A 6000-nucleotide genomic window follows, 5' to 3' on the forward strand; every position below is an offset into this window, starting at 1 on the left:
GAAAATCCCCAGAGAAATCCTCTTCCTTCATCCAGGTCAAAAGAAAGCCTTTATTCAGGACTTGAATATTTTTGAGGAAGAAGCTTGTCAAACATATCAAAGGTTTTAAAACATTTGTGAAACAATGCTCAGGTATCAACAGCAAAATAAATAAATAAATAAATAAACCTTAATAGAGAGACCTCTGTCTTTTTGCATAGGAGATTATCTTAACCAAACATAGATCTTCTTCTGGAAACTTACTCAGAAGGAAAAACCTTTTATAATTCCTTTATCAAGAGCAGACTAAGAGTTTAAGAAAATTATCCTTTTTAGAGAGAAAGTCAAATTCTAATTCTTGTACAAGTTTACTTTTTCATATTAAAACCCATTTACCTAATTAGATTCATTTCAATCTTAACCAACTTGACCAGGTACAAAACCCTTTTCAGAATTTCTATAACTTTGTTTTATATTCAGAATTTGTCCCATGCTTTCTTTCTTACTTTCTAGTACTTTAGGACAAATTTATCTTTCTTAATCCAACAAAATATTTCCATTCTTTATACCGTCTTTACTAAAAACACACATTTTACTTTCCTTGAATACAGAGCATTTTCCTTATTAATTTCCAGTAGCTTTAATTACATGTGTTAATTAGACTTTTAACCCTTACAGACCATAGTAAAAAGCTAAAAACTAAGCAATTAAGAATTGTCTTTTATACCAGCATTCTAAACACTTCATAATTTCTAGAAACATGCCACTTCACAATAAAACACAAGGCATACTTTCTAATAGACCCAAATGTTTTTAGCCTCTTTGCAATAAGAAGCCAAAAGTAGATAAACTTACATTTAATAATTAATGTCTAATATCTTATTTGGAAATGATCTAGTTACTCAACGAATTTTATCATTTAAATTAACCTAGCAAAACGTCAAAATTTCGTTACCAAAGATTTTGGAAGTTATTTTAAATACACATACCATAAACTAAAATTATTGCTAAAAAAAAGTTATCTATAAACTCTTATTTCATTTATATCTAAACCATTTGTTCCCAACAATTATGTTTAGATTACCCACAAAAACTTTGAGACATTAGACAAACGGCTATCATTTAAAGTTATTATGCTGACAAATTTCTAACAGAAAACATGAATTTTTTGACTAGTGAACCCAGGCTGCATGTTTGCATCACATCCAAATACTGACAGCTCTTTAGGACACGCCTTTTCAATCAAACCAACAAACTTAAACTTTCATTAACCAAAGATTAATCCATATCATCTTAATTTAAAAGACATTGGGTTAATTTCCATTGTATTTAGAATTTATGTAAGCGCTGACTTTAATCCAATTAAACAGAGCTCTTAGTTTAGGCCATATCACCCGGGGTAAAAATATCATACACACATAGACACACACAGACACAGTGCTTCCACAGCCATTGTTTTAAAAATCACTCCATGAATCTGGTACAATACAAAACTCCCTAGTTATGAATCCGAATTTTGTTCTGAGCCTTTTTACTAATATTTCTGGAGAAGACACTCAAGACGCTAGATTGTTTTCCTCAGCAAGGGCACACTTATGACCTTTCCCCTCTTTTTATTTTTTCCTTCATTCTTAGGATTAGTGATGGTCTAGATAGTAGTTCCTGGAGAGGGGAGATGATAATCCTTTTGAGATAAAGGAACTGGGTGGAATCTGAACTGCCTCTAGAGCTGTATGTCCAGTCTTGCAAGGATTTTCCAAGGACAGTTGGAAGTTACTGGGCTTAACTTAATGACATTCTAGATTGACCTGCCTGTCCAACTACAGGCAGTCACAAAGGGACAGAGAAACTCCTCAAGTTTTCTCCAAGCTGGAGTTTCTGGGGCATAAGCCATCCAACTGAAAGCGTTTCCAACTTTAAAATGCACCCAGGGGGTAAGTCTCTTAGGATGTTTGAGGCATTCCTCATGGTGGTAAAGCTGGTGTCCAATTGACAAGGCCAGAGAAAGGGTGCAAAGGCGCCTGACTGCAGGCATCAACATAGTTATAAGATCTAGTCAAATCCCACTTAGCCCAGGGCACTTAGTCCCTGAGCCAGCACAGGTGAGCCAGGCAGGGAAGCAGGAGGCAAAGGCCTGGAGAACAATGGAAAAGAGATCAGGCCTCACCCTCATGGCCTCTTCCCCAAGGGTTATCGAGATAGAGGTCACACAGCAGTTCCCATGCTGGGGCACACAGCACCATCAGGACAGTTGACAGAATAAACCACAGGTCTCCTATTGTCATAACCAATTCAGTAGGCACCTAAAATGCTTAACAAGTCAATCGCCAAGAGAGGGCACCCCACGTGGTTGCCGGGGTGATCAGGCCCAGAAACCAGAGTGGGGGCTCCCAGAGGTGGAGCCTTTCACACTTTAAAGATTTCTTTGTTTCTCAATTGCAAAGCTCAAAAGGAGCCCAAAAATAGTCACTGTCACTTTAAGAGAGAGGAAAGAAATGGGTCCATTACCTTGAAAATCTCCCGAACCTAGGGCAGCATCCTACTTGTTCTGCCTGTGGGGTTCCTATAGCAAGGGACGATGGGGCGCATCCCTCTGCATTGCATCCCTTGTACACCTTCCCTATTATGCCTGGCAGTCATTAAGTGCCAGGTGAGTTGTCCCCAGGATCAAAGAACAGAGAAAAACAGTGAAGAATTTTTCCTCCGGTCTGGGGGACATTCTACCCAATTGCGTCCTGGAGCCGTTCTCCCAAGAAGGGGTTCCCATACTCAACCAAAGGTTAGAGTTTGGTACTTGCCTTGAACCGGAGTCCCGATTGGGACTTGCAGTTCAGAGAGAGATCAGGTGCCAGAGGAAGGGATCCCAATCCAGCCTTAGGAAAAGAAACCTTCCACGGGAGTCTTGGAGATTGGCGGCCGTCCTAATGACTTAAGTGGCCGACCCGTGCCCATGTAAAATTTGTCTATTACAGATAGAGTCAGGAAGGAATGGATTAATTCATTGTCCATCACCCTCAGGCTTAAGGTACTGATTCTCTTCAGGCTGAATGCCACAATTTGCCCCATAGAGTAGCCATGGGCAAGCAAACATGGATTCATACAGCTATCCCAGAAAGTTCCCGATGGAGCAGTGAATTTAGATCCATCCTTGAAAAAGAGAAAGGCACAAGGAAAACTAGAACTTCAGCTCCCAAGCTGGTGAAGCAAGCTGGCTCAGCAGCCAAGGAGTCAAAAGAAAGACTTCCTAGGCTCAAGGCCTGGAAGTAGCACTCCTCTATTCAAATAGCGTGGGGACAGGGCCTATGGGCAGTGAAGAGCTGCAGCATGGCAGCAGGACCCATGGCCAGGACTTAACAGGTCTTAGTCTTATAATATTGCATAAGGAAGCATTCCCAGAAAGACGTTTTAAAACATACTCAAGCAAAGTTGGTATAACCTCTCCATAAAAAGATAATCAGCTCAAGCATTCCAACCTTTATAATCTTAACACATAGACCTTTATATTTCACCAGTTCAATTATAACCTGAGTCAGGGTTTAAACCTAGTTGCCATTTTCTTGTGTTTCCTTTTCAATTTGGCTTTTTTTTTTTACAGATACCAATTAAGAATTATGATGAGAGCTCTCACAATTTTTTTCCCCAATTTAGAAGTTTTCCGAATTTAAATGATCCATCGTCTGGCTGATTTGACGAGTAGGATCTTAACAGCGACTCAACCAAAGCTTAACCAAGGACAAAGAGGCGCCCCCAAAAGAGATCCAGAAAGTTCACTCCCAAAAATAGCCTAAGAAAGTAAAGGCAAACAACAAATGTTGAGACGACAAAGGCCCCTTATGAAAGCAGTTGGGACCTCTTATGACAAACTTCCCTGAGAGCTTACACAGCCAGACAAAGAGAGCCAAGCTCTCAAGATAAACTTTCCCAGAGCCCCAGTCTATGTGACTGGCTGCCAAGATGCGTGCCGGTACATGCATCCTCCAATGGCAGAGACCAGAAAGGTCACAAAGCCAAGCTCTCAAGACATAGAACAAGACAAAAAACCCAGACAACAGTCTTATAGAGATGCCTGTGTTGTATGACAAACAAAAAGACAGAGACAAGGAAAAGTCTATCTCTGGGAGGAAAAGGATCTACAACCAGTGAGTGCTCAAATCCTAGAGTCGCTGAATCCGAGAAGCTAGCCCCACCAACATTTTCTCCTGTTAATCTAAATTTAGAAGAGCAAAAACCTCACCACTCTTGCTTCCTTTGGACTCTGCAGGCAGAGATCTGGGAGACTGATGTGGTAAGAACTCTTACCTCTTGCCGGCTCTCATCAGGGGTCCGGGATCTCTCAGCTGCAGCAGTCCAGGAGCAAGCAGTGTCCAGCCAGGGAAATTTCAGCCTGCTGACTATGCCAAAACTGTAGGGGAGGAGGACATCACCTCTCCACAAATGGGGGTTCGTCTGGCTGGAGAACGAATTAAATTCACATGAGACAGAATAGCAAGAGAAAATTAAACAAAGCTTTATGAGGAACCATGGCCTGGGGCCTTTATTCCCGAAGGAAGAAAGGGCACCCAAGTAGTGGGGTGCCAGAGTGGTTATATACCCCCAAACGGGGTGTTTCACATGTGATTGAAATGTCCCTCCCACAATAGTCACAAGATTGTCCTGTCCGCACAATGCTTGATGGACACAGCAGGTAGTGGTCTGCTGTCTCAGAGGGCGTAGCTGGAGGCAAGTCGGTTGTCTGGAGCTGGGCGGTCACAGGTGAGCTCAGCAATCAGTTCCTAGCCTAAGGAAAGATGCTTAATCATTAAGAAATGCCAGCGTTGGGAGGGGGAGGGAAGTTAGTTACAGGAGGTTACCAGACTAGCACAATAAAATGAAGATTTTAAGTCTTTGTCTGTGGTATTGATTAAGAGTTTTTAGAGAGAAGGTCATCTCCTTTCTTCTTCCTGGTACAGAAAGGGAGGCACCTTTACAGATAGAGATTTACCTTACAGATGTAAATGTGTCCTAACAAAGGGCAAGTTCCACTCCTCAGAGCCTCCTTCCCTGTCCCACTTTATCAAAAGCAATCAGCCTCAAATAATCCTGATGCCAAAGAGACATATCTTGGGGTGGCCAATTCCAGGTCCCCACAATAACAAAAGAAAATCAAAAGAGACGTGGGAAATCAAGCTTCTGAAACGGCCTGAATCAGTTCCCGAATTTGCAGCCTTTCCTCCAGACTCCCGTTGGCTTCGTGCTGTGATTGCAATTGCTTAACAAAGGGGGTATCCCAAGCCAGATTGCTAAGGCGAAAAGAAAGAAAGAAAGAGAGAAAGGAAAAAAAACCTGGGAAAACAAGTTTTTTCACCATGGTCTGCTATGACAACACCAAAATCAAATCTAAGGAAAATCTTTGTTCTATATGTCTGTCTGTCTGTATCTATATATGGTACAAATGTGTGATACTTTACCTCCAGATGGTACAATTTCTAAAGAGCTCTATTCCATTGACTTAAAGTAAGGGCTTACAAAAAAGTTTCTCTAAGAAGTTTTAACCCAAATGTCTTTCAAGTTAACATGACATAGATTAATCCTTGCTTAATGAAAGTTTAAGTTGTTGGTTTGATTGAAAAGGCATGCCCTCAAGAGTTGTAGGTATTTGCATATGATGCAGGCATGCAAGCCTGTGTTTACTAGTCAAATAAGCGCATGTTGTCTGTTAGAAATTCGTCAGGAAAATAATAGATATAAATGATCAGTTTTGTCTGATGTCTCATGGGGTTTCCATAGGTAATCTGAACATAATTGTTGGAAACAAATGATTTAAATAGATAAAAGTGGATACAATAACTGTTTTATGGTCTGTATACTTGGGAAAAAAAACAGCTTTGAAATTCTTTTTGGTAACAATCTTGAGTTTTGCCAAGTTAAGTTAAATGATAAAAAATCTGAGTATCTGGGTCATTTTCGGATTGGATAGAACACTGAAACATTATTGCTAAACGTATCTAAGTTTATCTACTTTTGCCTTCTTATTGCAGAGAG

The sequence above is a fragment of the Equus asinus genome, chromosome 28 (assembly GCF_041296235.1).
Source record: "Equus asinus isolate D_3611 breed Donkey chromosome 28, EquAss-T2T_v2, whole genome shotgun sequence".
Lineage (NCBI taxonomy): Eukaryota > Metazoa > Chordata > Mammalia > Perissodactyla > Equidae > Equus > Equus asinus.